The sequence below is a fragment of the Podarcis vaucheri genome (assembly GCF_965113315.1).
Source record: "Podarcis vaucheri genome assembly, chromosome: 14".
In the NCBI taxonomy this organism is placed as follows: domain Eukaryota; kingdom Metazoa; phylum Chordata; class Lepidosauria; order Squamata; family Lacertidae; genus Podarcis; species Podarcis vaucheri.
In genome coordinates, this window is record NC_138752.1 from 8,667,777 (window position 1) to 8,684,221 (window position 16,445).

Sequence of the window (16,445 nt, forward strand, 5' to 3'; positions counted from 1 at the left end):
GTGGCATAGCACAAAATGGCTGCCACATCTAAAAAAGAACAACAAAACAAAAAAAAGAAACGGGCCCACGGACCTTATGCTCTCTCCCCATAAACTCCCCCATCAATGGGAAAAAGGCACCTACCTCAGTTAGTTCTGCATTTGCCTACAGAGAGAAGCTCTTTGCAGGGGAGAGCCAGTGTGGTGTAGTGGTTAAGAGAAGTGGACTCGTAATCTGGTGAACCGGGTTCGCTTCTCTGCTCCTCCACATGCAGCTGTTGGGTGACCTTGGGCCAGTCACACTTCCTTGAAGTCTCTCAGCCCCACTCACCTCACAGAGTGTTTGTTGTGGGGGGAGAAGGGAAAAGGAGATTGTTAGCCACTTTGAGACTCCCTAGGGTAGTGATAAAGTGGGATATCAAATCCAAACTCTTCTTATTCTTTGCACCTCTCCACTTTTCAGAATGAATGGGAGGCTGGGTGCCTCATTTTTGTGGCCAGTGAAATGTGGGTATGTTGTGGAAAACATAGTGTAAATCAGGCATCCCCAAACTCGGCCCTCCAGATGTTTTGGGACTACAACTCCCATCATCCCTAGGTAACAGGACCAGTGGTCAGGGATGATGGGAACTGTAGTCCCAAAACATCTGAAGGGCCAAGTTTGGGGATGCCTGGTATAAATGATCAGCCAGTGCAAAGAGGAACTGAGCAGGAAGAGCAAATCATTTATTGCACACTGTGGATTTTTGATGCCTTTTGTGGAGTCCAGAGGAGGTACTGGATACCGTGCTGGAGACCCCCAAGTGAAGATGTTCCATAATTTATAGAGCTAGTGTATGAATTTGCTTGCTTTCCTCTTCCCTGTTCCCATTCCTCTTTTGAATTTATCAGTGGTAAGGACCCTGTTGTTGCTTTAAGCTCTGTGCAACACTTGAAAAATATTAGGCACTTGATAAGGAAATAATAATATTAGTTCCAGCAAGCCATCAGCACTGTTGATAGAATTCCCCTCTCCATAATTTTGTTTCATTCCCTTTTAAAACTATCCAAGCCAGTGGCCGCCACCACATTCTGTGGAAGCAGTGTCCATACAGGAATGCTTCATTTTGTAAAGAAGAATTTCCTTTTGTCTGTTCTGAATCTCCCACCATCCAGCCTCATTGAATGATTCCATGTTCTACTGTTCTTGTATTACGAGAGAGAGAGAGAGAGAGAGAGAGAGAGAGAGAGATCTTCCTATCTGATTTCTCCCCATGCATAATTTAAACGCCTCTATCACGTCCCCCCTGACTCGTCTTTTTCTTTAAACCAAAAACCCCCCAAATGTTGTCACTTTTCCTCATAGGGGAATTTCTCCTCCCCCTTGATCTTATTTGCTGCCCTTTGCTGACCCTTTCCAGCTCTACAATATCTTTGCGGTGCGGTTACCAGAACTGTACACAGCATGGATTTGTATAACAACAATAAGATATTTCCTGGCGGTTTTATTTTTTATCCCTTTCCTTTTTAGCCCAGAAGGGCAAGCAGCACTCCGGCTGAAAAAGGGTCCCCATCCCTGCTTGGTTCTGATACTGGACCACCATTTTATTCACCCCATTTTGGGAGATTATTTTGGAATTATTCACAATCCCCTTTGGGTTTCATCACCCTGAGTAACTGGGTTTGCAGTGTGTTTTTATCGATCATTTATACTTCTGCAAACGATGCCACTATCTCCCTCTCATTTGTCAGAAACCGACCCGTTTTGACTCCATTGCTGCCGGCACTTGACACCTGAACTCACAATTAGAGGAACTGAGGATTATAGCAGTGCCGTAACAGCCAGATCTCAGTTGTGTCTGTTCGGAAAGTAAATCCCACTGTGCTCAGCGGGGCTTTCTCCCAGGAAAGTGTGCCCCTAGGATTTCAACCCAAGTCTCTGCTGCCCTCTTCTCCAAAGGAAACTGGCTTTGTAAACTCTGCATCAGAACATCCCGCTGCTCGGAAGCACCAGACAGAGTCCTCTTTGTTTGAATGTTTCTGCGCTCTCTCTCTCTGTCCCCGTTAAAGGTTGTTTATTGATTTACCCTGAATCTGGCTCCTTCACCTCAGATGAGAGCAGCAATCAGAGGAAATGGAGGCCTCAGACTGGAGGAGCTTTAGATCACACATCCCGCCCCAAACGAATTGCTTGTCATATTTGACAAGAAAATATGAGGGTAACTCGCGAGCACAGAGGTAGAGAGCAAGTGAGCCAGCGGATAATGGCTGCCCAAGGAAAAGTCCTGCCGACATGCCGCAATCTGATAAAGTAATAGGAATTAGGGCAAAGCTATGCTTCGATTAATAGAATCCTTCGGAAAATAAAAACAGCTCTCCTGCTTCCGCTGGCCCCTGCAGGGTATCTCCTAGCCTATCCCTTTTCCTCGTTGTTTGCATGCCCATTGCCTGTTATTTAATTAGCACAGTGCTTTCCCTCCACCGTGGGATGCTGGTGGCGCTGTGGGTTAAACCACAGAGCCTAGGACTTGCCGATCAGAAAGTCGGCAGTTCGAATCCCCGCTCCGGGATGAGCTCCTGTTGTTCAGTCCCAGCTCCTGCCAACCTAGCAGTTCGAAAGCATACCAGTAGATAAATAGTCCAGAGAGATGGTGCTTTGGCACTGACTCCCCTTCAGGTAGCTTATGTCACAGTAACTGCACATGGCTTCCACTGGTGTCCCCTCCCTGTGGTGAAGTTTTTAAAAATGTCTGCCGACATATCTGGCTGACTGTAAGTATGCTATGTCATTGGCTGCCTATAGCTCAAAAGAAGGGCACTTGCCTCTCCTATCTGCTTTAAAAATAAAGCGAGCTATTTATGTGTTTCAATCAAACACTTGACAAAAGGTGTGTTTTTCAGTTCAGTTGGAACACTAAAAAGAAAAATTGATTCAGTCTTCCATGAAGATTCCCATCTCCCCAAACCAAAGTCTCTTTACCTTGAAGAGAGGGCATGCTAGAGACAGGATACAAGCCTAAGTCTGCGCTGGGCAAACTTAAAGAGGGCTTTGCTCTTATTATTAGAAGCGGGGACGTGGGTGGTGCTGTGGGTTAAACCACAGAGCCTAGGGTTTGCCGATCAGAAGGTCGGCGGTTCAAATCCCTGCGACAGGGTGAGCTCCCGTTGCTTGGTCCCTGCTCCTGCCAACCTAGCAGTTCGAAAGCACGAAGTGCAAGTAGATAAATAGGTACTGCTCCAGCGAGAAGGTCAACGGCGTTTCCGTGCGCTGCTCTGGTTCGCCAGAAGCGGCTTAGTCATGCTGGCCACATGACCTGGAAGCTGTACGCTGGCTCCCTTGGCCAATAAAGCGAGATGAGCACCGCAACCCCAGAGTCGGTCATGACTGGACCAAATGGTCAGGGGTCCCTTTACCTTTACCTTCCCTCCACCCTTGCCATAGCCCTTACCCATAAAGAGCTGTAATGGTTGAGATCAGTCTGTACCCAGAGCCAAAATCAGAGGAGGATTCCACCAGTGGCCTAAGCACATGCCCAACCTAAATTGATAATGCAAAAAATATTTAAAAAAACCCAAGCAATGAAAATTCATAGGCAATAAGCCACTTCTAGAAAGGAGCCAGAGCTCACTGCAGTGCAATGGGGTATTAGTGTGACTCGGCTGATATTTTGGGTTGTCTGGTGTAGCACTCATTGCTATGAAGGGGGCGGTTACCTCTGTCTGCCATCACTGCCTGGCTGTAGAATACCATTTCTGTGAGCACTGCCTGATGCAGGTAGTGGGGGGGGGGCCAAGGGGCTGCCAATATTCTTTTCTGCACTTATTCTGTTGATCTTGTTTATAAATAAAAGAGTGGGGGGAAATAGGGGGAAAAAAGAAGAGAGAAATATTGACAGCACCTGCCAGGAAGACATAACAGGGAAATGGTAAGACTCAGGGGGGTGGATAAATCTGTCAATTTTTGTTTCTCTCCATTTCTCATTTTAGCAGTCTTAAGTCCAGCTGTCCACAGTTCCACATCAGTTTTTGTTTTGTTTTAGTGTTTTGTTTTAGTGCTAAAACACACACACAATTTTTAAAAGAAATTTCCTCCTAATATAACATGTTTGGGTACATTGTATGTGTTTCTACGCACACTTTACACCAGTCTATGCATTTTTGTACACATAACCTGGCTGGGAAACTGACATTGCAAAATTCAGAGAAGTCCAAATTCTGAGGGATGGCTGTGTTTTGGTCAACACATTGCTTTTGAAAGTGCACACTACGTGGGTTTGTCCCTAAATGTGAATTGAATGGAATGGCTCATTCAGCCCTAGACCTGATGTACAGCTGGATTCATCTCCCACTTCTGGATTCTCTATAATCACCCCGGCTGTCCTGGCTCACACCCGGATCACAACAACAGAGGCACTTACTTGAAAGTAGGGAAGAGATTTTTTTCTTGGCAACACATCAAAGCTACAGGCTCAGCAACAGTTAATGAGTCATGGCAGCTGCTACTCTCAGGCTAGTGGACAGGAGAGGCGAGGACTGGTGAGCCGCAATAAAGAAGGCAAGGAGTTCAGAATTGCATGGAAGCAAATGAGTTGTCCCAATGTGTGGGCATGCCCACCCACCAAGCTTTTAAAGATTTGGCTGTCCCCTCCATAACATCTCCATGTTAAGAATTGGCTACATCATCTGGTAGTGGTCCTCCATAATTTCAGACAGCTGACATTCCCAGCCCTTCCTGGACATGCTAGAGATTGACCCACAGAATCACAGAACTGTAGAGTTGGAAGGGACCCTGAGGGTCATCTAGTCCAGCCCTCTGCAATGCAGGAATATGCAACTGGTCCATACAGGGATCGAACCTGCAACCTTGGAGTTATCAGCACCATGGTCTAACCCACTGAGCTATCCAGGGACCTTCTGTGTGCAAGACACCTTCTGTGTGCAAGACACCTAGCCACTGAGTCACAGCCCTTTCTCCTAAGTGGGCTCACGTGGTGGTGGCAGTGATGGTAGTAGCTGCTAAGGACCCAGTGCCCTGGAACAATATTTACAGACCCACTCCCGAACCAGTTCCCACAGCCATGGGCTCTGCCAGGGCATTGCGTTCTTAGCAGCTACTCAAAGATGCCTTTGGCTGTTGCCAGGCCCAGAGTGAGTCATGCAAAAGTAGTAGCAGCAGGTCTATCACATCATCTCCATCCATCTAAAAACACAGCCTGTGTGATATACTGGTAAATCTCCCACACCCATTTTAGAAATGGTTCTCTTCAGTATTGGGTGGGGAGAAAAAGTAATCTTCCTACTGTAGAAGTGGCACAAAATGGCTGGTTGTCAGCTGGACATTTCTGTTTATTGAATGACCTGCTTCAATAAAAAGTCCACAACTTTACCTTCACTGATTCTATATTGCCAGGAAATGTCTGCCCCACGCCCAGCTATTACTGGCTGAGTACAGGAGTACCAAGACTACCTAGAGCTAGTAATATGAAGGGTTTGTTCTCTCTCTCTCTCTCTCTCTCTCTCTCTCTCTCTCTCTCTCTCTCTCTGTCTCTCTCTCTCTCTCCACCATCTTCTCCTGTGCCGGAATCATGGGCAAACTGGATCCACAAATCCATATTTGTATAGGCAGCAAATGCCATTACTCTGTCCAATTATAATACAAAACTTTAAAATGACTTGCAGCTGATAATAAATGAGCTAGCTTTTGCCTGAGCAAATATTTTCCATGCTGAAACCTAATCTCTCCTGTTAATAATTGGAGCCATTTTATTTTATGTTATTGGGTCTGCGGAGGTTGCTGGCATATGTTCGTTTGTGTGAAGGGGATTTCTTTCATTAGATATTGTCCCAGGCTTAAGAGAATTTTAGGCCCCCCTCTCTCCCCACTTCATGATGCAGAATTTATTCTTGCAAGAGGTTTAACGATTCTTAGCTGACGTTGCTTGCTCCGCTGCAGTTGGGCTGTAATAAAAAGTACTATTGGCTTTTGTTAGCTGTGTGCATTCTTAGCTGCCAATAATGATTAATCTTTCCTCTTGAGGATCATCTCCTTTGTGGAGTTTGCCTCATCCCTCTGCAGTGAGACCTTCTCCCCCACCTCTTGGCAGCATTTCCTCAAACAAGCTTCTCTGCCACATTCTTGTTTCCCCATATTGGGGACAAATCTACCAGTGGTTTCTTCCACTCCTTCAGTGTGAGAGTTCCAAGCAGTCCTGAAAACCACCGGATCTTCTGTTGGCATTCAGAACATTCCTTGTTTTTGCAATTGATTATTCAAAGATTCTAATTTTTTAAAATGGCATATACTTCTTGGATGCGCTGGTGTGAAAGTAGCCTGTGAAATATTCAAATGCTGAAATCTATGAATTAGGGGCATTTGAGGACTGCACATTCTTCCCTGACTTGGTGCCCTCCCAATGCTTTGGACTGTTACTCCCATCAGCCCCAGAAAGGCTGGTTGTGCTGGCTGGGACCATTGATGAGAGTTGTAGTCTGGAGCATCTAGAAGGCACCCAACTGGAGAAGGCTCTTACAGAGGACACTGCTGCATTGTAGGGTTCTGGATTAGATCATCCTTCAGGATGGGGGGGGGGAGGAAAAGAAAACTTTAGACAGTGAACAATGCTCTGCTTTCAAGTCAACCAACCCTTTAGGGATGCTTGGTCTGATTTCAGCTTTAGCCAGCCATAGACAAAGCCACAAGTATGGAATACATTCCAACTGCTGCTCGAGACAGCCCTGAATAAGTGCCAGCATTTAGATTTTGAAAAGGAAGCCGACCATTGGTTCTTTGACTCAACAGACTTTGGTGCAACCTGAGATCTTTCTGTAGGAAGCACAATCTCAAACTGCAATTCCCCAACTTGGTGTTTGTCAGATGCTGTTATGTTAGACTGCAGCTCCCGTCACCCTTGACTATTGGCCATCCAAAAATATGGAGGACACCAGGTTGGCGGGAGGCTGCTCTTAGCTGATTTGCAGTGTAAATAACTGCATGTGTACTCAGAAATGAATCCCATTGAGGGGTCCCTCTATGTCTACTACTGAAGAACCATTGGATCCAGACATTCCTGACCTCAAACTGGAGGTCCATCACCTCCCCTATGGCCACAGGAGAAGAGGAGATGGTGAACCAGACAAGAACTTCAGCCTCCCCCCCCAGAAGGGCCTGGCTAGCTGCATGTGAGATTCCAGAGGAAGGGTGCCACCACTAAGAACCCTCTGTCTCGAGTTGCCACCAGCCATACTTCAGAAGGCAGAGGCACCCAGAAGGAAACCTTCTGATGATACCTAGAATGGTTGAGCAGATTGGTATGGGTGAAGGAGGTCCACAAATATCCGGGCCCAAAGCCTTGTAGGGATCTTTAGCTTTGTCTTCTTCATGGATAGCCAACATGGTGCTTTCAGGATGTTTGGAGAGTCCAGATCCCATCAACCGTTGCTGGGTTGGCCAATGGTCAGGGATGTGATGGGAGCCATACTGTTCTATTTCCATGGTCAAGAGGCAGTGTGGCCCTGAATGCCAGTTGCTAGGAATCAAAGCTGGGTAGAGTGTCGTTGTGTCCTGTTTTTGGGCTTTCCATGGATAGGGAGCCAGTGTGGTGTAGTCGTTAGGAGCGGTAGTCACGTAATCTGGGAAACCGGGTTCGCGTCTCCGCTCCTCCACATGCAGCTGCTGGGTGACCTTGGGCCAGTCACACTTCTGTGAAGTCTCTCAGCCCCACTCACCTCACAGAGTGTTTGTTGTGGGGGAGGAAGGGAAAGGAGAATGTTAGCCGCTTTGAGACTCCTGAAGGGGAGTGAAAGGCGGGATATCAAATCCAAACTCTTCTTCTTCTATATGTGGTTGGCTACTGTGAGAGGAGGATGCTATTGAAGATGGACCATTGACCCAATCCAGCAAAATCATTTTACGTTCTTAATCCAATGACGTATGGAGGGCACTACATCTGTCAGCTGCCTAGCTTGGCATTGGGTTCTCACAGTTGGCCAGCCAGATGCCTCTGGGGAACTCACAAGCCAGGCATGAGTGCAAAAGCATTTGTAGGACTATTGCTAAAAATAAAGACGAGGATGGCTGCAGGATGTGCAGAGTGAAGATGGTGACACCTCTAAGCCCCGCTGCTCCTGCCTGTTCTGCTTTGAGTTTCCTGTTTGACCAGCGACCAAAAATTCAAACAGGGGGGCATCTGAGGGAGACGTCCCAGCTGCTTCGGTTCTATCAGCCCCTCTGACCTAGGTAAACAATTTACAAGGTATTTATAAATGGCATGTCTTGTTTAGGACATTGCCTGCCAGCCAACTTCAACAGCCTTCCAGTTCATGGAAACTCCGGGCTGCCTTGCATATATCTCCAGCTGGCGCGGCTGGAGAGAATGAGAGGTTGCACTGAGATGCATCTGGGACTCTGTGCAGGCTGTCACCACCACTCAGATCACGGTGCAACCTGGCCTAGCACTGGAGTCAGAAGGAGGCTCACACATTGGGTTAAGCCTGTTCCATGTAAAGGGCTTGGGACAGGAAGAAGCTGTATAAATCAGTGGCTAATCTGGGAGAGTCGTTGGATTAGGAGATCACATCAAGGTCACACGCACAGCTGCTGGACGGGAGCAAGAACCAAAGAGGAAATCGGGACCTGACGCCAAACCAGGAAATGGGCTGAATTAACCAACCATGAGTCAGGGCTGGAAGAACAACTGCAAATACAGAGACACAGCAGCGCTCACAAGCAATGCAAAGCTGGAACTGAAAGCCCTTTTATATTCCTGCCTGCACAGAAAGATCCAATGGCCAACCATAGGCAGAGCAGAAGGTTACCTGCCAAAAGGCCTGCTACCTGCAGTTCAGTGGTTCACCACATGGGGCAGTCACACACAGATTCCAAGGGCTGACTGTTTCACTGCAGACGTAACTGAAAAAATGTTAGTTTTTCCATTGCCACCAGACCTTGTGTTGCAGGCCTACAGAAGATTTAAAAATATTTTATGTTGAGTCTGTAACGATGAGTGATATATGTAATCTAGAAAAAGGAACCGGGTAGTGTGTAGTACTTCTTTTCTTGGCCTGCCCCATTGCCTTCTTTATTTTATTAGTGGATTTTTCAATAATCGAGTGATTCCTGAGACATCTAAACCACTTGGCAATATTGGATGGACCTTTCCAGTTGGTTGTGACTGCAGCTCTTGCAAGATTGCAAGATTTGACATCTTTGGCACATGAGGACCACCACATCTGCCTGAGTGTTTTAGTCTCTTGGCATCATCTTCAGAGTTTACTGGAATTAAGCATGACAAAAAGTGTTGGTGCTGACCTTTAAAGCCCTAAACGGCCTCGGTCCAGTATACCTGAAGGAGCATCTCCACCTCCATCACTCTGCCTGGACACTAAGGTCCAGCGCTGAGGGCCTTCTGGCGGTTCCCTCGCTGCAAGAAGCCAAGTTACAGAGAACCAGGCAGAGGGTCTTCTCGGTAGTGGCACCCACCCTGTGGAATGCCCTCCCACCAGATGTCATAGAGAAAAATAACTACCAAACTTTTAGAAGACATCTGAAGGCAGCCCTGTTTAGGGAAGTTTTTAATGTTTAATAGGTTATTGTATTTTAGTGTTTTGTTGGAAGCTGCCCAGAGTGGCTGGGGAAACCCAGCCAGATGGGCGGGGTATTAATAATAATAATAATAATAATAATAATAATAATAATAATAGTATTTTGACAAGTGATAAGTCAATAGACACCAGTGATCCTGGTTTGCAAGTCTGGTTTGTAAGCCACAGATCCTCAGTTTGGAGGTCATGGAGAAATTGCAGTTTAAGAAGCCAGGAAATCTCATCTGAATGAGGGCATCTGCGAGGAAGGGAACAGGGAGAAATCAAACCCATCACTTTCATTTCCACTGCAATGGGATATGTTATTTCTGAAGAATCACTGGGTTGTATCTGCCATGGTTCCCCACATCAGACTAGGAACTGAAACAATCCCCATTACCAGATTGCTTATTTAGAAACTCAGTGCAATGCCCAAACATAGGGCTGCAGGTTGCAAAGTAATAAGGCGCAGCACAGTTCTATGGCACATGTCTAGGTATTGCTAATACATTGACCCAACAAGCAACACACCCTCTGCACCCTGCTTATGAAGTGCAAGGAGAGGGGATGTCTATTGGCATGGCAAGAGGTCAAATCTTGGGACTGGGCAAGGAAATGGGGACTCCTTCAAATATGTTGAACAGATGAGGTCTGCTCACAATGGTATCTCCATGTCCGTGGCAAAAGAGGTGGAGATGCTGAAGCCATCTCACTATCAGATTTCTCCCCTGGCACCTCTCCTGTAGGGAAAGGGTCCTCCCTGGCAGGAGAATGCTCTCTAGCTGACTCGCTAGCAGGTATTGAAGCCTCTCACTGCAGCCACAGTCAACTCACTGCAGCCCTTCTGTGGGCATGTTTAGCCTGGAAAAGGGAAGACCGAGAGGATATATGATAGCCATCTTCACATATCAAGAGGGTTGGGACATAGAAGATGGAGAAGGCTTGTTTTCTCCTGCTCCAGGGGGTAGTTCTCAAACCAGTGGATTCAAGTTACAAGAAAGGAAATTCCTACTAAACATCATGAGGAACTTTCTGATGGTAACAGCTGTTCAGTAGCAGAAAAGACTCTCTCGGGAAGTTGTGGACTCTCCTTGGAGGTTTTTAATCAAAGGTTGGGTGGCCCTTTCTCCTGGATGTTTCAGTTGAGATTCCTGCATAGGATTCTTCCACAGGTGGTTCGACTAGATGACCCTAGGGGGCACATTCCCACTTGACAATTTTATGATTCTATGAAACCCCCTCCCCAATATCACAAAGACTTTGCCCATGGTCATCCGCTGTGGCCCTCACCCAGATCAATTCCTCCTGGTTTTCAAATGCCTTGCATTCTTTGTAGGCCTCCTAGTGCTGCAGCAATAAAACTGCTAGCGCATTTGCAAAGCTAAGCAGGATCTGGTATTGTCTGAAATTGGATGGGGGACTGTGGGTTGAGACTTCTGCATTGTAGGAGGTTGGACTAGATGTCTCTCATGATCCCTTCCAACTCTACAATTATATGATTCTATTATTCATAGAGTCAATGAGAATGAGTCAATTGGGTGCATGAAGAGCTCTGCTGGATCAGGCCAAAGTTGCATCTTGGGGTGCCTCTAGACCAGCGGTTCTCAACCTTGGGTCCCCAGATGTTGTTGAACTACAACTCCCATCATCCCTGAGCTCTGGCCTTGCTAGCTAGGGGTGATGGGAGTTGTAGTTCAACAACATCTGGGGACCCACAGGTTGAGAAAGGCTGCTCTAGACTGTTAGCATCCTGCTTGAGGGATTTAAGTATATACTGGAACTTTCAGCTCCTGCACTTACAATTGATTAAAGAACTATCATTCTAGTACAACAAATCAAGGAAGGAAAAAATAGAAACTGTTACTTTTTTGCAGCTTGGAATGTATTGAAAAGTGTGGGATGAACAAATGATTAACTGGAAGACATGTAAATGCCCCATAATCAAATCAGAATGAATGCTCAATAGAGACTGGACAAAATCTAACCACTACCTAAGCTTTGTGCAGCTAATGTGGAGAACCAAATTTAGGATTGCAAAAATGAGAAGCTGAGAAAAATCAGAAAAATCAAAATTTACTGATTTATCTACCCCTAAAGTCTCTCCTTGAACTATGGAACAATGACTCCAGCCACAGATATAAGCAGAAAAACCTGGTTTCAATGCCAAGACACCCTTACTTCCCTGAAAAACAAACAGTCCTTAGATGTGTGGTTTTGACTCTCTAGGTCCCCAGGCATCTGAGAAGGACAAGTTGCCAAGTGCCAATCAGAGACGAGTGTGAAATTCATCTTTCTTTCCTCGGAGCCAGAAACCTTCCCAAGAAACAGCTTGAAAGCCAATCCTCCACCCCACCCCCACCCCGCAGAAGCCCCATAAGAATATTTCTCTGCATAAATTGTCCCAGACTAGGCTGCCAGAAGAAACAGACAAAATCGCTTTGACCCAAACTCCTCAGTATATGGAGCTACCTAACTGCAATTTGGCTTTGGCTTTTTGCTTCCCCCAAATCATTAATTCTGTGTGGTCTTCAGCAGGGATTCCACTTTCCCCTGCTCGACAATGAGGACTCTCATATGGCCGTAGACCTATCGTGTCACTATAACATTGCTGGGGTTAACCAAGGCCTTCCTGTCTCTAAACGACCTTCTGAGATGGACTTAGAGCAACTTCTGAGAATGACTAAGCATCTCCTTAAGAGGCACTGTTCCCACCGTGGAAGAGCAGAGATATGAATTCTGCCTATGACGCATTCAGTGTAAATCTAAACTAATATTGTTGGGTTTGGTTTAGCTCTTTCCATACAGAACGAAAGCCAACTGGAGCCCAAACAGAAAGTGAGCTGGATGGTTGGGAGGGTGATGTCGGCAACACAGAAACCACCTTTTAATTAATCACAGCTGTTTTTGCACACTGGTGCAGTTGGAAATCTTAGACCCAGGACTAAATGGTCTTCTTGGGTGGGGGGTGGGGCAGGGGTTAGACATCTATGTGTCCTATTTCAGTTGCAAAGCAGATATTTCACAATTCTCTTCTCCCTCCACCCCGTACTTTACAACGTGTCTCTGCATTCCTGATATGCTTGCCCCCCCAAACAAATGAAAAACAGTTTGGTTAATAAGGAAAGATTCTAAACAAGCGCAGTTTTGCATTTTAAACTCACTTTTAAACACACAGTGCTGTCATAACTATGGCAATACAGTGGGGGTTGCCGCAGCCCTGATGCAGAACACATCAGGCAGTATTCAGTGCTAGTCCTACTCAGAGTAGACCCATGCAAGTTAATAGGCATAACTAAGTTAGGCTCATCAATTTCCACTGAGTAGAACGTGGTTCAATACCATCCACTGATTTGGGAAGAAGTTCGGAAAGGATTAAGGATAAACAGTATTTTAAAGTGGATAGTATAAGCTGAGCAGCTTGAATCATGCATGTGCCTGGCTGGCCACCTCCTAACTATAAAATGGGATCCATCTTCTAGGCTAAATCTTTTTTTAAAGTGTTTTTGAGCTCTTTTGAATGAAATTTGCCAAAATCTACACTATCAACATGGACTGCCATACGCCCAGATCTTACCGGACATTCCAGTGATTTTTGCCCAGATGCTGCTTACGAGGTCCGAATACCGCCTATATCCAGGATGTTATGGACGTATGGCAACCCTAATGTACTGTAGCTACCGGTGGCAACCCCATAGGCTTCAGCATGCCCAGACCACCTTAGTCGCTGCTGCTGGTGTCTCTCTCACCTGCATCTCCAGGTAGGCTCTAGACTGAAAACCCACAGAAACATTGCCAGTGAGGGAAGACCAATGGTTCTCAAGCCTTTTTCTCTGGGCTGCACCTTTCAGAATAAAAATTTGCTCACAGCACACCAATTTTTTTATTGATAAGAAATACAGTGGTACCTCGGGTTACAGACGCTTCAGGTTACAGATACTTCAGGTTACAGGCTCCGCTAACCCAGAAATAGACCTCAGGTTAAGAACTTTGCTTCAGGATGAGAACAGAAATTGTGCTCCGGTGGCGCGGCAGCAGCGGGAAGTCCCATTAGCTTCAGGTTAAGAACTGTTTCAGGTTAAGAACAGACCTCCGGAACGAATTAAGTTCTTAACTCGAGGTACTACTGTACATTGGAAAACAAAAAGAAACAAGGCCAAACAGTGCTTGATTTATAATATGGAACACAATTGCTATCTATCAATATTCTTTAAAAAATATGATACTATACTATACTACACTGAGATGTTTAAATGTTTCTTTGATTGTCCTTGACTCTTGATGCCAAACTTGCCATCCTCTCCTGCTGCACCAGAGTGGTGAGAACCGCTGGGGTAGACAAGACTGGAACTAGATGGGCCAAATGATTTGTATAAGTTTGTATGTTTAATGTGTAGCTTGGGTCCAGCTTTTCTGAATGTTTCTACAGTATTTGGATCTACAAAGCTGCAGCCATCATCTGCGCTCTGAGCACCATCCATCTAATAAGCCCAGCCTCACATTTCCTGGGACAAAATGCTGTTTATTGCGAAATTGGTCTGAGACCCTTTATCGGAAGCGATTCATAAATGGGATGGAAACAAATAAACGAAGCCAGCCAGGAAGCAAGCAGAGGACGATGGAGGCAGTTAAGTCCGGCAGCTGCTTAACCTGCTCTTTATTGCAGAGTTGCATGGTGCAAAAAGAGGGGGGCGAGGATCAATATTTATTAGTGGAAGAAAGCATGATTTTGCATGAGGTGCATCGATTGGCTTGTCAGCCGAAGCAATGATTGTATATCTTCTCTGTGATTTGGTCTGAAGAAGAGCAGTGTCTTGAAAGAGAGCAGAAAGCAAAAGGGAGCGTGGGCAGCAGTGGCCAGGGCTGTCTTACCCATAAGCGTTAGGGATGTGGGCAGTGGCGTAGCGTGGGGGGTGCAGGGGGGCCGGCCGCACAGGGCGCAACATCTGGGGGAGGGCGCGCTCGCACTTGCAGCTCTCTGCCGCTACCTGGCTCACTCACTCTCTCTCACTGCAGTGCTGGCTGTGCGAATCTGATCCGAGCCGCTGGGTCGCCGCCCACTGTGGGGGGGGGGCAGGTGTGCGGTGCGGAGAGAGAGAGAGGTATTATATGGGGGAGGGACAGTGCAGCGGCTGCCCAGCGCAGCGCTGAGCGCAGGAGAGAACCACACCAGACCACACCAGGCAGCAGCAAGAAGAAGCTGGCAGCGGCGGCAGGTTAGGGGTTAGGGGGCGCAAATTACTTGCCTTGCCCCGGGTGCTGACAACCCACGCTACGCCGCTGGGTGTGGGGTACCTGGGCGCCGGGCTCTCAGGGGTGCCAGGCCAAGAGTTGAGTCTGGGGAAGAGCCCGCCCATCGGTTGGAGCGCTGCAGCAGGCTCTTCTGTTGCAGGTGGCTCTGCGCCATGAGTTCGGGGGCAACCAAGCCAGCAAGACACTGAGGCTGCCAGCCAGCTCTGCCCACCTTTGCCCCGGGACTGGGCAACCGGGGGGGGGGGGGCTGGGCGGATCTTTGCACCCTGGTGCCGCATGTGCTTAAGACAGCCCTGGCAGTGACTGTCTGCCATGGTGGGTATGCCTGAGTGCCCTGGCCAATAGGTACAATTGCAAGACTTTAGCCTCCACCTGGCACAAGCAAAGAAGCCCTCCCCCCTAAAAAAAAAAAGCCTTAGAGCTGAAAAAAGGAACACTTGTATATTTTTTTGTATTAAATTTCTTTCCCAGGGCAGCAAACATCAAAAATGTCAGTGCAATACTGTCAGGGGTTCAGGAGCAGAGACGCAGAGAAGGGAGGAAGCAGAGAGCGAGGGGGAGGAATCCGAAGGGAAAATGAGTGATGATGACGACCCGAGATCTCCAAGCCTAAGCAGTGAGTCAGAGGACTCCCAAAAGGGAGCCCCAGTGAGCAGAGCAAGGGGGGGATCCGGGGGGACACCCCAGGAGGAAGGGAACAGAGGAGATTCAGAGAGTAGCAGCTGGAAGTCGGGACCCACGCTCATAACTGAGGGCGGCAGCAGCTGGAAGTCGGGACCCACGCTCAAGACTGAGAGCAGCAGGGAGGAAGGTAGCCAGGCATCGGGTTCCGGAGGCTGTCAGCAGGAGGGAGGGCACGAGTCAGGGGTGGTCACGCCCTCCTCAGAGAGCGAGGCAACGGTTAAGAGGAAAGTAGAGAGTTGGGCGCGCGCGCCAAGTTCAAATGCAGCGGAAGCTGGAGCAGTAAGCAGCCCGGAGAGTGAGCCAGGTCCCAAAGCCCGCCGCAAGGAGGCAGAAGGATCAGGGGGGTCAGCGTCAGAGGAGAGTAGAAGGGAGGAGGCCCAGGGGGGCAGAAGGACCCAGAGACGTAGGGAGAGGCGAAGGAGGTGGAGCAAGGCTAGGGTATTAAGCTGGTGTGCAAGAGGCGGGGACTCAGACGGGTCTTCGCCGACCTAGGGCAGAAGGTGTAGAGCTGCACGCTGCAGTTCGGAAATGAAACCTGTAACTTAATAAAGACTCTTATAAAGTGAACGCTGGCGGACTTGGTCCTATGTGAGCTGGGACTGGGTGGCAGCTCTGACAAATACAATTTAAAATAAAATGAAAACATATTTAAAGCAATGAAAAGCCATCTAAAACATTTAGAACACATATCTTTTTTTAAAAAAGCCACCACATACCTTGCAGACGCTAATTTCAAGGTTGGCAGGAACAGTGACTTTCAGCCGTCAAATGTCTGAGTAAGCAGGAATGCTTTTGCACTTCTCCTGACAGTCAGTAATGAGGGAGAAAGACGCACCTCACCAGGGAGGGCATCGCACAACTGGGGAACCACCACCAAGAAGGCCATGTCATGGGTCAATGCCAACTGGGCAACTCTCGTGAGTAGCACTGCCAATGGACTCCCTTGCCAACCGAAGGGCCTGAGATGGTTGGTA